The following is an 18,909-nucleotide window of genomic DNA, read 5'->3' as shown; positions in this document are numbered from 1 at the left end:
AAAAAATTCATAATGACTTACAGGGATAGAATTTAAACCTCAAGCTAAATTCAGTCTATTTTAGCATTACGTTTGCCTCTAGTCACTTCAACAGTTCTCCGAAGAACTCAATTCTATTGATCTTATGTTAGAATGTTACACTTTAGGAACAAGAAGCTATGTAGGTTTAAAGTTAAGATTCATACTTATTGAACTACAATAATTGTTCTGAAAGTACACTTCTTTTGTCTGAAAAAAGGACATCAGTTCACCTTAGAAAATACCCACTGTAATAAAAGTTAGTCTAACTATATAAACTTAAAGGACACACACTTCATTATTTAGAATTGGATTTGAAATACTAGATTTGAGTATAGGAATGTGCAACCCTGTACTGTGTAAAATAAAAATCTCTATTATTATTTTGATAAGAGGATCTTGTACCTATGTTTGCTGTAGAGAACTTTCATTTGGAAACTACATACGGGAGATGTCTATAGTATTCAATAGATAAACCAAGGGGTCTCTGACTCAGGAAAAGGCTAAAAACCAATGATTCACCACGTTTATTGATCTTTCTTTCTTTCTTGTATATAAGAAATATGAAACATGAATGAAAATGTTGATGAGCTATTTTCAGGGAAGTTGTCTTGTAATTTATTTATCTATTTACTTATTTTACTGACTATGAAAGGAAGGTATATTCATTTCAATATATCTTTAGCAGGAAAAGTTGGTTTCATATTAACCAGTTTTCCCAATTTCAAATATTTAGTGTTCATTTGTGATAATTAGGTGTGTGACATTTCACGGGAAATTTCCTAAAATGTTATTGCAGAGTTTGTGCAAGATGAAAGCGGATGTACCTGTATTTCCCACTGAGGTGATACTGAGAAGAGTTTGCCAGTTCATATTTGGCCACATATGAGGATGCTCATAGTTCTTCTTTCACAATACAAATTACAAAATTGGACGTTAAGCCTATTTTCTATTTAAATATGGAAAAAAAACATGCTTTCACACAGTGAAGTATTATACAGCTATAAAAATGGATTCTGAAGATGGTGGCGATATAGGCAGACACATCCCAGGTCGTGTCCTGGAGCAAAAGGAGTAAGCAGCTGAAACTAATAACACCCACCCCAAATTTGCGAAATTACTCAGCTGGTGAGATGGTTTGCGGCCTGGAAGGGAAGAACTTCCATAGAAAGGTAAAAAAAAACAAAAAAAACAACAACAACAAAAACAAAAAAAAAAAAAAACAAAAAAAACAGGGATCAGGGAAGGAAAGTTTGCCACACCTCTGAGCCCAGAGGTTCAAAGGGAGACCACATGGCAGACAGGTGAGTCCCTTGGGACAGGCACAGCCCCTGAATGGGGAAAGGAGATCCGAGGGATTCCTGGCACAGGGGGATTTGACATCTGGGTTCTGTGACCACAAAGGACTGAGTCTAAAGGGGGCAGCCTAAAGAGCTGACCAGAGCATGCAGTGCCAGTCAAAGAAGAGCTTACAGAAACTCAGCCCTCCCCGTTTCCGCGGCCTGCAATTGTTTGTTTGTTTTCACTGAATCCTGTTCATAAGGCATTTCGGATACAGACACTCACCTGTGCTGAAGAGAAGGAGAAGGTGTAGACATGTGGAATCTGGGGAGAGGCTAGGATAGAGGGAGGGCCAGCAGAGGTGGCAGTGAATTGTGTGCTGAAACACCCCTGGACCCAGGATCTGGGCAGTCACTCTTTCTGGATGGTGGGACTCCTCTACCTAGCCCCCAGGTAAGGAGCACAGGCACACCCAGATTCCACCCTGAAGGAGATCAAGGATTAAAATAATCTGATCAGTTCCTGGGAGTTAACAGGGTCTGGCCTATAGAGGGATTTTCAATCCCAGCAATAACACAGAGCAGGGTAATGATTAAAGAACCAGCTCTGGACAGTTGACCTCCCCAAACCAGTTTTAAGTGCAATCGAGAAAATAAACCCTTGCTACTGGAAAGAAAAGCCATATAGCCTCAGAGGCCAACCCCAAAACACTGCCTCCCAGAGGCTGAGCCACAAACTGACTCTTAGCTAAACACAAATTAAGGCAGTCTGGGACACTAATATGGCCTGCTTTAAAATCAGGATTGTGGTTTACAACACAGAGGAACAGTGTATCCCCGGGAAATTCAACACTCTCCTGAATACCTGGCAGGACCAAGGTGAGCCAGACTGATGAGTAGAATAACCAAAGGACCTTCACTACTGCAATTTTTTTTTTCTTTTTCACCTTTTAACTAAGAAACCAATTTTTTTTCTTATTTTTCCAACATCTGCTTTTACAGTTTTAATTACTACATTTTTATTTTTAACCAGTATTATTACTGCTACCATTTTACCATTTTTTAAAGTGCCATTTTAATTTCTCTTTATTTTATTTTGGGATTAGTGTTCTCCATTCTATTTTCATTGTTCCTTTAGCATCAATTTTCCCTACCTCAATTTTACCTTTATGATAAAGCCCTCTCCCTCACTTTTCCCCTTTTGTTGTCCTGTTTCTTTTACCTATTCCTGCTTTATATTTTCCCTATTCCTTCTGTTTACCTCCTGTCAAAATTTCACCCTACTTATATATCCTATTTCCAATCCACTGCTCTAAATCCTTATACATATATCCCTTATCTTTCTTCACTATCCAATGTTTTTCTTCTTTTATCTTTCTATTGTTTTGTTGCTGTTTGCTTGATTGTTGAGTATATTGGGTTTTTTCTGTTGTTTGTTTATTTGATTTTTTGTGTGTGTCTGTGATTTTCAGGACTGGTTGTGAGGCTTTTTTGCTTTTGCTTTTTTTTCTGCTGGTTTTTCTCCTCCCTACAACCCCCCCACCCCCCCTTCCCCAAATTATTTTTGTGCTTCTGTTTTCCCTTCCCTCTCTTGATATTATTTGTTGTTTCTAGTTTGCATTCATCTCCAGGGAGCTGTTGCAGGAATTTATGGGATTAGTGGTGGTTCTATAGGAATTTTCTCCTCATATATATATCTCATCCCCTCTTCTACTTCATTCTTTCTTTTTGCTCTTTTTTTTCTCTTTCCCCCCCTCCTTTTCCCAATTTCATTTTTGCACTCCTTTATTTTTCTATTTTTCTTTTCTTTTCTTTTTTCTCTTTATCGTTTTCTTTCTTCCTTATCCGCTAATTCTCTTAATTTGGGTGCTCACTTTTATTTGGGGTTATTACTATCATGAATATATTTGTGTTCAGTGCCTGGTATGTGGTGGTGCCTTGTTGTGTTGTATTTTCTCGTTTAAATCAACGCAGTAGATCCAAAGAACAGCAGCCTGCTGAGCACCACACCCTCTGTCTGAGGAACAGCAGCTGTATGTGAAGCCTCCCCCCACCAGCCAGAAGAGCCACCACAGCTCTGAACAGCACCCACCAGAGGAGCTGCTGCCAACTGAGGAGAAGCTGCTACTGCAACCGCCCAAAGAGCAACAACAACACAAGGAGCCACTGCCATGCAGGGAGCAGCCATTGAACGACTCAATGTCTAGATATGACAGTGAGGTCAAACATGGGTAGACGAAGAAACCCCCAAAGGAAAGAAAAGGAGGACTCCCCAGAAAATTAGCTAAGTGATACAGGGGCATGCAACAGGACAGAAAAAGAATTCAGAATAAGGGTCCTAGAGTGCATAAACCAGATGGAGAAAAATATCAACAACTTATGCAAGAAGCAAGAAGAAACAGATGAAAAAATCAATAACATATGCAAAACGCTAGAAGAGACAGATGAAAATATCAATAAATTATGTAAGACCCAAGATGAAATGAAGAGCAATATAGCTGCAATAAAAAACCACCATTGAAAGTATCAAGTGGAGGACCGAATTAGTGAATTATAAGACAAGGAAGCATAACACGCCCAAACTGAACTGCAATTGCAGAAAAAAATTAAAAGACAGGATGAGAGCCTAAGGGAGATTTGGGACAACATGAAACGAAACAACATGCAAATAATAGGGGTTCCAGAACAAGAGAAAGAGGAACAAGGGTTAGAAAACCTATTGGAAGGAATAATATCAGAAAACTTCCCTGTGGTGGGGAAGAAAAAATCACACAAGCACAGAGATTCACAAACAAGGTGAATCCGAAAAGACCCACACCAACACACATCATAATTACCATGGCAAATGTTCAGGACCAAGAGATAATCTTACAGGCTGCAAGCAAGAGATGGAAAGTTACATACAAGGGATCTCCCATTAGATTATCAAATGATTTCTCAACAGAAACACATCAGGCCAGAAAAGAATGGACAGAAATTTAAAAAGTGATGCAAAGCAAAGGACTGAATCAAAGAACACTCTATCCAGCAAGGCTATCAATCAAAATTGAAGGGGAAATAAGAAGCTTCAGAGACAAAAAAAAAATAAAATAAAAGGCAAAGGGAGTTTATCAGCACCAAGCCACCAATGCTAGAAATGTTAAAGGGACTGGTGTAAAAAGAAGAAATAAAAAGCTCAGAAAGAAAACACCACACACAAAAATAGAAATGGCTACAAACAAGCACCTTTCAATAATAACTTTAAATGTAAACAGACTAAATGCTCGAACCAAAAGACATTGAGTGCCTGAATGGATAAAAAAAAAAAAAAAATGACCAAACATCTGCTGTCTACAAGAGACCCACCTCAGATGAGGGGACTCACACAGACTGAAAGTGAAGGGATGGAAAAATATCTTTCAGGCAAATGGAAAGGAAAAGAAAGCTGGGGTAGCAATATTTATATCGGGCAAAATAGACCTCAAAGTGAAGGCCATAACAAGAGATAAGGAAGGCCACTTCATAATACTAAAGGGATCAATACAACTAGAAAATACTACCCTGGTAAACATATATGCACCCAATGCAGGAGCACCCAAATATATAAAAAAACTCCTGGAAGATATCAAAGGAGAGATCGACAACAATATAATCATAGTAGGGGACTTTAATACCCCACTGACATCACTTGATAAGTCGTCTAGACAAACAATCAGCAGAGAAATAGCAATCCTAAATGACTCACTAGAACAGATGTACTTAATTGACATCTTCAGAACACTTCACAGCAAAGTTGTGGAATATACATTTTACTCAAGTACTCATGGGACAGATTCAAACATAGACCACATATTGGGTCAAAAGAAAAGTCTCCCCAAATTCAAGAAGATTGAAATCATAAAAAGCATCTTTTCAGACCACGATGGCATAATATTAGAAATAAACTACAATAAAAACAACTCAAAATACTCAAACACTGGAAGCTGAATAGCATTTTATTAAATAGTGATTTGGTGAACAATGAGATCAACGAAGAAATTAAAAACATTCTGGAAACTAATGACAATGAAAACACAACAATCCAAATCCTATGAGACACAATGAAAGCAGTCATGAGAGGGAAGTTTATAGCTCTACAGGCCTATCTCAAGAAACAAGAAAAAAATGGTAGTAAATCATCTAAATCTACTATTCAAAAAATTAGAATGAGAGCAACAAGAAAACCCCAGAGTGAGCAGAAGGGAGGAGATAATAAAGATTACAGCAGAAATAAATGACATAGATTCCAAAAAAAAAAACTATACAGAAAATCAATGAAACCAAGAGCTGGTTCTTTGAAAGGATAAACAAGATTGATGAACCTATAGCCAGACTCACCAAGAAGCAAAGAGAGAGGGCCCAAATAAACAAAATCAAAAACGATAGAGGCGAAGTAACAACAGACCCCACAGAAATACGAATGATTGTTAATGTTTTGCCCAGATTTCAAGATCCTCCAAGACAGACCAACAGGGAGCTGAGTCCGATGCAAAAGCAAAGAGTCCTTTTATTCAAGCCTGGGCTTGGTCCCCCTCCACCTCCATTACTGAATGCGAGAGAGAGCCACGAGTCCCAAGGGAACAAAGAATTTATAGGGCTTGGGGTAGGGGGTGGGTGCACACTCTGACCACTGATTTGGCCGATTCTGGTTGGTTGAGTGAGTGCCAGGGTCTAGTGACGCAAGGGCAGGGTGCAGCTAGGGTCTGGTTACACAAAGACAGGGGGGTGGCTAGCATACTCTTGGCCTTGGGCTAGTTTCCCCCGCTTTCCCATTGGCTGAGATAAGGGCAGGCTGAGTAACTGATATATTCTGTGGCTTTTTCAGGGAGAGGAGTTAGAGACACAGCTATCAGTTCCGTTCTGTCCCTTCATTCCCCCCTTGTCTTGGAACTTCCGGCTCAATCATGAGACAGACTGAACTATCAACTGAATTACATTTATATACTTCTTGACCAATTGGACTAGTCTGTTAATAATGCAAGGGCTGGAAGTCAACAGCATCAGGAGGATTATAAGTGGTTTGCGGAGGTCCGCTGTCTTCTTGAGGGTGTGTCTGGTTAGAGGTCACCTTCCACTCAGGCTCCCTGCTGTCCTGGGCACAGAAGGAGCTGGGCTGATGACCTGGCAGAGACAAACTATTACAAATGGTTTGGTGGAAGGGAAAGAAGCTTTAACAACTTCTATTTAAATAGGATTTTTCTTCTTAAAATTCCTCTATGGCTATCAAAAAGCCAAATCAAGACTAATTTATCTACTGTATTCAATTTGGCCTGATGTTTGCATAAACACAACAAGAATGGTAACTGATTATCTTTGCTGGAATTTCATGATTGAATCTTAATGTGCCCCATAGGGCCAGGAAGCCAAGCCATCCAGCTGCCATCAGGCCTGCCTGCAGTATTTGCTGCATTAGGTGAATTCCTCACCTGTAGCAACTCCACCTGAGCCCACGCTCTAGGCTTTAAGGCCCATCTCAGTAGCCCTCCTACTCGTTGCGGCCCAGAGTGTGTGTGGGTTCCACAGGGATGCAGAGGCGCCCTTATTGCTTCCCTTCTACTCTTACCAACCGCTAGTGATGGTAGGGCATGGGCCTGACGCTCCAGCGCCACCCATCTTCAGGGCTTCCAAGTAGGATACCAGGCTTTCTCTGTGGCACTCTTATTGGCTTCAAGTCTTCAGAGTTCAGACAGGTTTCTTTAAAACATGATACTCCAGTCAAAGTTTCCGGTTAATAAAATCACTATTGAAAACCGGTCTTATTGATTTCATGCAAAGACATGTATTGCCATGACTTTTTTTAGCATTGCCAAATTTCAGAGGAATTATATAAGGAGAAAAACATGCTGATCTGCTCTAAGATCTTCTGATTTTTCTCGTTAGTCCTCTTTCATGGACTCTTCAGAGTTATAACAAAACAGTAACTGCTGGATTTCTTTTATCAGTAACATTTTTTAAGAATAAACGTCAAAAATGCAAGACATAAGTTTTTTATCATTTGAATTCAGTAAGCTTCAAGGTCCCAAGTTCCCAGTGGTTCTGGAAAACCACACCTGAGGCTGGCAAGCAGGTTTGGCCCAGCCCTTGACTTTAAAACGACCATAATGCTTAAAGGAGTAGTTTGAGTCTGTCCCTTAGCGTCCGTCCAGTTAGTCCACAAAATCAAACAAAAGCACACAGACACCAAACAAACAAAGACACCTAAGAACAGCCTTCCGACCCCACGGAAGAAAAACTGAAAAAAGCCAGATGGGGGCTTTTACACCCCGCCAGATGGAGGTTCAAGGTGTCCCTTGACTCCTCCTGCCCAAGATCCACCTGTGCGTCCACTTAGATCTTATCAGGGCCAGATTGCAGAAGCGAGCTCGCATAGGACAGAACAGAAAACACACAGACACTTACCGCGGTCAGTCAGACTCTCCGGATCGGTGTCCCTCGTGAGTCTTGGGGGTTCGGGACGAGCCCCCAAATGTTATGCCCAGATTTCAAGATCCCCCAAGACAGACCAACAGGGAGCCGAGTCCAGTGCAAAAGCAAAGAGTCCTTTTATTCAAGCCCGGGCTTGGTCCCCCTCTGCCTCCATTACTGAATGCGAGAGAGAGCCACGAGTCCCAAGGGAACAAAGAATTTATAGGGCTTGGGGTAGGGGGTGGGTGCACACTCTGACCACTGATTTGGCCGATTCTGGTTGGTTGAGTGAGGGCCAGGGTCTAGTGACACAAGGGCAGGGTGCAGCTAGGGTCTGGTTACACAAAGACAGGGGGGTGGCTAGCATACTCTTGGCCTTGGGCTAGTTTCCCCCGCTTTCCCATTGGCTGAGATAAGGGCAGGCTGAGTAACTGATACATTCTGTGGCTTTTTCAGGGAGAGGAGTTAGAGACACAGCTATCAGTTCCATTCTGTCCCTTCAGTAAAAAAATACTATGGACAGCTCTACTTCAACAAACTGGATTACCTGGAGGAAATGGACAAATTCCTAGAAAAATACATCATTCCAAAACTCAATCAGGAAGAATCTAAAAATCTCAATAGGACAATAACTATGGAAGAAATTGAAGCAGTCATCAAACAGCTTCCAGCAAACAAAAGCCAAGGACCAGATGCCTTCACAGGGGAGTTTTACCAAACATTCAAGGAACAACTAAAACCTATCCTCCTCAGACTACTACAAAATATCCAAGAGGAAGGAACACTTCCAAGCTCATTCTATGAAGCCAGCATCATCCAAATAACAAAACCAAGTACAGACAACACAATGAAAGAGAATTACAGGCCAATATCCTTCATAAACATTGGTGCCAAAATGCTCAAGAAAATCTTAGCAAATCAGATCCAGCAGTACATCAGAAAGATCCTACCACATGAACAAGTAGGATTTATCCCAGGGATGCAAGGATGGTACAATATCCGCAAATCAATAAGCATGATATATCACATAAACAAATTGAAAGAAAAAAGAAAAAGGTCATATCAATTGATGCAGAAAAAGCATTTGACAAAATCCAACACCCATTTTTGATAAAAACTCTCAGCAAGGTGGGAGTAGAATGATCATACCTCAACATAATAAAAGCCATTTATGACAGGCCCACAGCCAACATCATACTCAATGGACAAAAACTTACACTATTTCCTCTAAGAACAGGAACAAGACAGGGATGCCCACTCTCACCACTCCTGTTCAACATAGTACTGGAAGTATTCGCCATTGCAATTAGACAAGAACAAGAAATAAAAGGCATTCTAATTGGAAAAGAGGAAGTAAAACTGTCCTTATTTGCAGGTGACACGATATTAGACTCACAAAACCCTAGAGAATCCATAAAAAAACTACTGACTTAATACATGAATTTGGCAATGTAGTAGGATACAAAATTAACCCCAAGAAATCTGAGGCATTTCTATATACCAGTAGTGAACTTTCAGAAAGAGAGATTATAAAAACAATCCCATGACCCATCGGACCAAAAAAATTAAGCTACCTAGGAATAAACTTAACTAAAGAGGTAAAAGACCTCTACTCAGTAAACTACAGGACGTTGAAAAAAGAGATAGAGGAAGACATAAACAGATGGAAGAACATACCGTGTTCATGGATTGGTAGAATCAACATCATTAAAATGTCCATACCACCCAAAGCAATCTATAAATTCAACGCACTTCCCATAAAAATACCAACGGCATACTTCACAGATCTAGAATGAACTCTCCAAAAATTCATCTGGAATAAAAAAAGACCCCGAATAGCTGCAGCAATCCTGAGAAAGAACAAAGTAGGTGGGATCTCACTACCAGATATCAAGCTGTATTACAAAGCCACTGTTCTCAAAACTGCCTGGAGCTGGCACAATAACGTAATACCCTTTGTAATACTTTAAGCAATTAAATAAATCAATAATAAATAAATAAATAAATAAATAAATAAATAAATAAATAGGAAAACAGTGATTTTTAATTATGTATTATTCAACATGTTTTCTTTAAATTCTATTAAAATAGAGTATAGTATTCTGATCAAAGAATTATTTTATAAATGAACTGTAGGCATTATATGATAACATACGTTAAATAACACTTTTTTGTGATGCATCATGTTTTGACTGTATATTTAATGTTTATCTATAACATTACATGTTTTAAAAGATTTAATTAAGATGAAACTAATTTGAAGACTAGTTGACACTCTTTTCTTGTATGTTAAACTTCTTTCCCTTACTATATCTGGATTCTCTGCATTCAAATTCCGATGTGTGTGTGTGTGTGTGTGTGTGTGTGTGTGTGTGTGTGTGTGTGTGTGTTTTGTTTTATTTTTGGCAAGTATATATAATGCTGCTTCAGTTTTTTCTCGGTTATCCAAACTGATTTTCAATAACTCTGAGCACTGTACTGAAGACATGACAAGATAGTATTTTATCATTTTGGGCTAACCAGCATGCTTATGACCATGATCCTGTTTAGGAAAGATTTATGCACAATAACCAGACTTGACCATTTAAAAAATGTTGACCCTACTCAAGTAGAATGATGTTATTTATAACACAGAGGATGGTAGACATACAATTAATCTTCACAGCAGTGGCTCCATGGATGGGTTTCCTTCCACTGAAAAGGGCTCCATCTTCAAGAAGTTGGGATCCTCCACCTACAAAACCTGCCCATTCTATTCCAAGGCAAAGCACTACTGAGATGTGAAGTCAAGGTACATGGTACAGCCTCTCATGGATTAGAGTAATGAGCTGTTTTAAAAGGAATGCTGCACTTTAATTTCAGGAAGCCAAGTGGAAAGTGAGTAGTGGATGGGCATCTGTACTGAACACTATCTTATTGTTTCATTGTTAGGAAATAATTCTTCAGCTTCTAATGAGTGAGGTAATAAGTAGATAACACCAGAGTGAGGAATGCATTCCTTTTAATCCATGTTGATACAGTGTCCCTCTTTTTTATATTTACTTTTTTAATATTTTAAGAAAAATGATTTTAGCATCATAATGGTACATTCAATAAATGTTAATATTTCCAGAAAAACTATTTTAAATGTAATAATTGTACATGCAATAAGCATTAATATTCCAAGAAAAACTATTTTAAATATACTAATACTGGAGACGCAGTGTACAAATTCGTGCATGCGTGGTGTCTGGCCTGCACACCCCAATCGCAGGGTTGGCCAGGGGAAGGCGATGCAGGTGTTTGGCTGGCTGGCCCAACCCCGATTGAGTGGGGGATCAGATGAGGGAAGATGAAGGCTAGGGGAAGGGGCTGTGGGAAGCTTACTGGCTGGCGGGTCCTCAATCATTGCAGGGGGTGGGGGGGGGCGGACAGAACAGTGTGGGGCTGGCTCAGGGAGCAGCCCGGACAACAGCTACACAGTCCCAACCCATGGTTGATCTCCTGGTCAAACTCGTGTTTGAAGGGACAATTTGCATATTAGACTTTTATAATATAGTGTTACATGCAATAAAAATTAATATGTTAAGAAAAAAATTAAATATAATATTACCAAAACAGTGCAAACCTATTTTATCAGAAAAGTTGTAGGAATTATTAAATATCTGAAAATAATAGGATTCCTTCTACTGTATTCTAAAACATATTTTTTTTACTCTGGCACTATTTCATTCATCTCTTTCATCTTTTTTTTTTGAAATATTTTTTATTGATTTCAGTGAGAAAGGGAGAGGGAGAGAGAGATAGCAACATCAATGATGAGTGAGAATCATTGATTATCTGCCACCTGCACGCCTCACACTGGGGACCAAGCCCACAATCCAGGCATGTGTCTTTGGCCGGAATCAAACCTGGGATCCTTCAGTCTGGAGACAAATAATCCATCCACAGTGCCTAACCAGCTAGGGCTTTTTTTTTCTTTATTGATTAAGGTATTACATATGTGTCGTTATCCCCCATTCGTCCCCCCTACCTCGTACTCATGTCAACACCCCCACTGGTGTCTGTGTCCATTAGTCAGGCTTATATGCATGCCTATAAGTCCTTTGGTTGATCTCTCCCCCTAACCCCACCTTCCCCTACCTTCCCTGCAGCAACCGTTTGCAGCAAAGATTCAGGATCTGGAAAAGTGGATGAACTCAAATGAATACACTAGAAAAGAATTACAAATTTACAAGGTATGGGGAGCCAGGTGAAGATATTTCTCTCTAGTAAAGAGGCTCTCTGAAACCCAGGACCCATCAGCTTTTATTTACTTGAATACACATTTGCCCTTTAGCAAAACAAACAGGCATATCGATGGTAAAGTTTGGTAAACCATAAAAGTATTATCATGGTGCGAGGTTGCTTTCAGCCATTTTGCAAAGAGCAGGGTAACAAAATGCTGATTTTCAGCCTTGCTGAATATCAAAGTCCATTCGCCTTCTGTGGGACTTCTCTCATTGATATGTTCACTACTGTTGGTCTTTCCTCCACATTTCCCCCTTTTTGCTTTCTTAATTAATTTAGAAAGGTGTTTGCCATTAGCTGGGCTCAGATCCTTTTAGGACTTCATTCTGCATCTTCAGACTGGAAGCAAACATAGAAGAACAAGAAAGAAAGACACTAGTGGTTATTCTAAAAAGGAAATATAGGGAGATTCGACGACAAAGATTGAGTTCTTTCATGTCCTTCTAAATATTATTGTCAGGTATTTAAGGAATTCATTCATAGTAGGCTTCGTTTGGAGCCATTAGATTTTTATGGATCTCTTTCCCAGGCACTGTTAGGTTGTGACATGACAGCAATGATGTTCGAGTTCTGGATGGTGGACAAATGGTGAGAAATGACAATGCATGTCTGACCTTTTTTGGCTTTGTCATGGGCAACCTGCACCAATGCACAGCTGATGAGTGCTAGCATGGCAAGCCGTCTTCACCATCCCCCAACTCTGGATGTTTTCTTCTGACTCCTCAGTGTTTTGCTTGGGGCCACTGCTATCTGTGGTTGCAGTAGTCTGGTCAGTTCCTCTCTCAGATTCATGTTGCAGGAATTGGAGAAGTTTTCTGGAAAGACACAAGTATATCCTCAACCAAAGGTTAATAAAGGGACCCTTCTATAAACCAGACTCAGTATCTTTCCATTTAACCAGAACATTTTCCTTTAGCTTACTCTTTCACTAGTGTCTTTCCATAGGTGTCTTGCCATGAGCAATACAAGGGAAAAATTAAAAGTAATTAAGGCTTTGTGTAGTCTACTTATAGGAGATTTCACTATTCCCCCACTTTTGTTTTTCAAGTTGGGATTTAGAGGCCCTTGTAGCAGATATAACATGCAAGGGGGGCATTTCTTGATAATCTGTTTTGTCTGCTGTACAATATTTTGGCAGACTAACGTAAAAGTTGATGGGATTCCCCTGACCTGTTTCTTTAAAATAACTAATTGATAGGCATATTCATTTCCTTTCGTTAAAGGACGAGGACTTGTTCAAATGGTAGAGAGAGGCGTAGGTCACAGCCATTTAAATTGAGTAGTTGCAGTTCTGTTTACCAGGCTGGCAGCATAGGCAGATCTGCCGGGAGCCGGTCCGTGCATGCTGTTTTCAAGGGACCTGTCATATATGGCATACTGTTCTTAATATGTTTGCTCACCTTCTTGGCATTATGTGTGTTAACCAAGGTCTCTGAGAAAGGTTGTTTCCCCAGGCAGGGATTTTCCCCTGAACTTAGGGAGGGAATAAAACCTCTTAACTAAGTGCCAGGCGCATAATTAATCACTTTAACTAAGAACAATCATGCTTAAGCTACATAATCTTTACTCCCTGGAATGGAGATAAAAAACGCCCTAACCTTTGTAATAGAGATTGATAGGATTGAATCAACTGGTATAAATACAGATGTAATAAGACAGCAAGACACAGAACTTAGGAGACAGAACTTAGAACACAGAACTTAGAAGACAGAACCAAGAGAGACAGAACCTAGGCAAAGAACCGACACAGAACATTACCTAGAGACAGAAGAACTTCTCTGGAGAGAACATGGCAAAAGATCCTGTACAGAAACTGGCAGAACTTTGCTGGAGAACCTGGAGAACCTAGCAAGAGAACATGGACACAGAATCTGGCTGGAGATTCAAAGCAGAACCTCTCTGGAGATCCAGACCAGAACTTGGCTGGAGATCCTGGCTGGAGATCCTGGCTAGGCTGCTGATCAACTGAACACTGTCTCCGTGTCCTTCCTTCTTTGCCGACTCCGTGTACGCCTTGGGAACCCCTGGACCTGCTGGTGTTGGACCCCGGCACAGATCAGAGATAATATGAAGAGGCTTTTGGAAATCCTGCAAGTCAGCATTGATCCTTTCTAATTCGATTCTTTGCACAGAAGTATGACTGGTCTGAGTGACTTGATCTGAATTCATTGCATCATAAGCAGCTTTACCATGAGATGAACTATCAGTAAAAACAGTGACTGCTCCAGGAATAGGTTTCTGCCTATTACAACTAAGTTCTCCTGAATATTCTTTTATTTTCATTTGCTAATTTAAATCAGTCTAACATAAGGCTTCTTTCCTAACTTCCTTTGTCATTGGGTGGGGACAGTAAATGACACTAATAGGGTTTCTGCTATCAGTCTTTGAGTATATTCACATAAGCTTTCTTTAAGGAGGTAAAATGCAAATTGTTTACTTTTCTTTCTGAGGCCTAATACATTTATTTTTAATTACAGTTTTCTAGATATTTGAAGGGAATCTCCTTCCGTTTTTTCTTCCAGAGAAATTTATAGGCCACAATTAGGGAGTTTCTTTTCAAAGCCTTTTTCTTTCTTTTAAATAGAGCTACAAACTTGGTTCCTTTTCAGAAATACCTATAAGAGTGACGTATGCTGGCCAATAGTGCAGTGCATTCAGATCAAGCAAAAGTAACTCTCTTTTTTATGGTTCTTACTAATGGTGAGATTTAATGTTTGAATAATAACTCTTTGTTTACCTTGTAAATAGCAGAAGAGATTTAAAAAATTCTCCTTTTTATTAAGCTTAAAATTTACTTTTAAACAGCATTCTTTTGGCTAGTGCTCATTTGCATAGGTACAGAAATTTTACTCTGGACTGTGTCATAACCAACGGCTAATCAAATATCTGCTTCTCATATAACTGAGTTTATATGAGACCTTGATTATATTGTAAAAAGCTAATTTGTTAAGTGACTAAAGTATGCATCTTTATTGAGAAAGCAAAGTAAGTAAAATTATACGTTTGACCTATGAAGTCCAGATGTTGCACTACCCCCTGGCCTATCTAAACATCAGGCTGTCAGGGCTCGCATGTAAAAATTCTGCTGCTGAATAATCCGATGTTGCTTAAGAAGTATTCAGCAACTTTGTCCTGCCCTCCCTTAGAGGTTGATACTTTTATAACATTTAAAATATGTGTATGTAAAGAGAACACAGTTATTAATTTTTATTTGATGAAGCTTCAAGTGATTTCAAGAATATAAGATCGGCGTAAATTGGTTTAAAAATATTTCTTTTCCAAAATATTTCTTTTAAGAAGAGTAAACCCTTGAATTATCCCAGGGCACTTGGAAAGTTTCAATGCTATTTCTTGGTTAAAGTCTTGAAATTTAACATGGAAAGACTATCATAAATATGTGTAACCCAAACATTACATTATACATTTGTTGTAAGTATTCTAAAACAGATCAATTAAATTTAAACTTGTTTTTATATTAAAAATTTGGTTCAGACCAAAGAATTATTCCTCTTTTTTAATCAATCCAATTAAATATTATATCCTAGGATGAAATTTTACCACACATGGTACACATAAGTACTACAATATATTTTGTACTACTATTTTATTCCAGAGAAATCACAGGAATTTTTTTTTTATTCTTCATTTTGTTTTGCTTTTTAATTAAATCTTTATTGTTCAGATTATTACATTTGTTCCTCTTTTTTCATCCCATAACTCCCCTCCTCCCAGTTCCCGCTCCACCCTCTGCCCTCACTCCCCACCCACTGTCCTCATCTATAGGTTCACGATTTTTGTCCAATTTTTTTCCAGTCTCTTCCCGCATCTCCCACACCCCTTTCCCCACCCCCCAAGAATAGTCAGTCCATTCTCTTTCTATGTCCCTAATTCTATTATGATCACCAGATTATTTATTCACTTGATTCTTAGATTCACTTGTTGATAGATGCATGTTTGTTGTTCATAATTTGTATCTTTACCTTTTTCTTCTTCTTCCTCTTCTTAAAGGGTACCTTTCAGCATTTCATATAATACTGGTTTGGTGGTGATGAACTCCTTTAGCTTTTCCTTATCTGTGAAGCTCTTTATCTGACCTTCAGTTCTGAATGATAGCTTTGCTGGATAAAGTAATCTTGGTTGTAGTTTCTTGGTATTCATCACTTTGAGTATTTCTTGCCATTCCCTTCTGGCCTGCAAAGTTTCTGTTGAGAAATCAGCTGATAGTCGTATGGGTATTCCCTTGTAGGTAACTGAGTTTCTTCCTCTTGCTGCTTTTAAGATTCTCTTTTTGTCTTTTGCTCTTGGCATTTCAATTATGATGTGTCTTGGTGTGGTCCTCTTTGGATTCCTTTTGTTTGGGGTTCTCTGCGCTTCCTGGACCTGTAAGTCTATTTCTTTCACCAGGTGGGGGAAGTTCTCTGTAATTATTTCTTCAGATTGGTTTTCAATATCTTGCTCTCTCTCATCTTCTGGCGCCCCTATAATTCTGATGTTGGTACACTTGAAGCTGTCCCAGAGGCTCCTTACACTATCTTCGTATTTTCGGATTCTTTTTTCATTTTGCTTTTCCAGATGGGTGTTTTCTGCTTCTTCGGATTTCGAATCTTTGCCTTGATTCTTGCGCTCCTCTGGTCTGCTGTTGGATGTCTGTATAATATTCTTTATTTCAGTCAGTGTATGCTTAATTTCTAGTTGGTTCTTTATCACAACATCGAGGGTCTCATTAGATTTCTTGAGGTTCTCACTACATTTATCGGCGGCTTCTAGACAGTTCTTGAGAGACCTTAAAAGTGTGGTTCTGAACTCTATATCCTCCATGGACAATTTTGTCCTGTTTCTTTGTCTCCACATTTTTTATGCTTTCTTGGTGCACCCCCTAGTGTTCTTTGTGCACAGTCTTGTTGTAGTTAAGCCTTGATTGTTGTTGGCAATACCGGGGGTGATTTGACCTCCAGGCTAACTGGCTGAGAGTCTGCTGTGTCTGCAGTGGGAGAGCTTCTGTGCAGTGGGAGAGCTTCTCTAGGGCGGTGCTAACCTAGCATTTGCCTGAGGCTATCCCGCAAATGGCTGTGTGCAGGGCTTGGGTGGGGCGGGTCCCCGGGGATCTACAGGGCGTGCCGGAGCAAGCAGTTATGGCTGCTCTCAGTTCCGTCCCTGGGGGATCTGCCTCACAGAGTCCCAGCAACCGCTGCAAACTTCAGAGAGAAAGCTGTCTTCGAGTTCTGACCGAAGCCCGACAGTCCCGCTTCTCCCGTTTGAGTCTGGGTCCCTAGAGACTCGCCCGGATCTGGATTTCAGAGTCTGAAACTCCCTCCCGATTGAAAACAACAACCGCGCCCTCCGCTGCCAGCCCGCTCCGCACACACTCCACACCTGAGTATTTCACTTCAGCACTGCGCCTCCTCTGAGTCTGGGTATGATATTCTCTTTCCTCCTAGTTGCAGAATTTCCACTCAGCCAGCCTTCCTGTGGTTCTGGATGATGTCCGTTCCGTCTTTAGTTGTTTTTTGAAGTGGTTGTTCGAGGCAGCAATCTGCGGCGTTGACCTATGCCGCCATCTTGGTTTTCTCTCTATCTATTTTTCTTGATAATGAATTTCTATACTTTATGCATTTTATCATTACAACCATATAATTTCTCCCAATTTAATTTGAACTTTTAACTCTTGGAAGCCTTAAACTTTAGGTGGCAAGTTAAATACTTAGCATTTCTTAGATTAGTAATACCTTCACATTTTTAAGGATATATTTCCAATAAAATTAACAAAGACTTATTTAATTAATACATTCAAATCTGTCCTTCATTTTTTCATTCTAGGCAAACTCAAATTAATATTTCAGTAGTTTGTTATTTCAAAACATTTAGAGATTTATTAAGTTTTATTCCTTAATGTAACCAACTCCAAATTTTTAAGTTACCAAAACTTTAGAAGTGTATGTTTACACATATGAGGTTGCCAAAGAAGTAGGGGGAGAAGGGAAGAAGGCCTGTAGGCATTTGAATTTTAAAACCACCACATTTTTCCTTCAGAGGTTAGATATAAGGTTGCTCTGCCAGGTTCTCTGCTTTTACAGGGAGAAGATCCACTGGTCCTTTCCTCCAACAGAGAGTGCAATCAGCCTCTCCTCAGTGACTGCACCCTCACCATCAATATATTAATTTATCATTACTACTGAAAAGCTTTGCCACAAAGCCTTCATATTAGTTATATCTATCTATTTAACTTTTAACAATTTGAGATTCCAAAGCCAGTTATCACCATCTAAGGTGTTTTACTTTGGCAAATTTTGCAGCAGAGAAAACTTACTGGCTTTCATTGGCTTTAATGTTAACCTTGGAATATGGTCCATTATTATTTAAGAACTGCCCCTTATTATGGAAACACTAATCTTATTGCCTAAACACAGCCTGTATATTTTCCTTGTGTCATTTTCTCCATCTTATAAAGAAAAACAGTCTTGGGTTTGTACTATAGCATCTGTGAGGAGATAGGGGTCAGTCCAAGAGGCCACCCAAAATCGGGTGGGATGCGACTTCAGGTTAAGGTAGTGTTTTTCTCTTCACGGGTACAGAAACCCCAGAGATATCCCTTAAATTGTGAGGAATGTCTCATCTATCCAAATTTCAAATGACGGTCTGGGAAATAAAATGAGGCTTTTAATAACACTCTCGAGAGTGGGCATACATTTTACGGGATCACCAAAAGACTAGTAATTAATGGGTTGGGAGGTGTTTTAGATATTAATAATGACCTGTCCATCTACTGTTTCTTTTCTTATTAAATTAAATTGAACGCATGCTTAATAGACTAACAATAAAAAACCAAGACAGATTGATAATAATCAACAGACCAGTGCCCATAACATAGAGACAAGGCTTCATAAATCAGAGTAGTTTTCATGGGTCTTATCGTATTCTG

The sequence above is a fragment of the Myotis daubentonii genome, chromosome Y (assembly GCF_963259705.1).
Source record: "Myotis daubentonii chromosome Y, mMyoDau2.1, whole genome shotgun sequence".
Classification (NCBI taxonomy): domain Eukaryota; kingdom Metazoa; phylum Chordata; class Mammalia; order Chiroptera; family Vespertilionidae; genus Myotis; species Myotis daubentonii.
Note: the sequence above shows the minus strand (reverse complement) of the source record.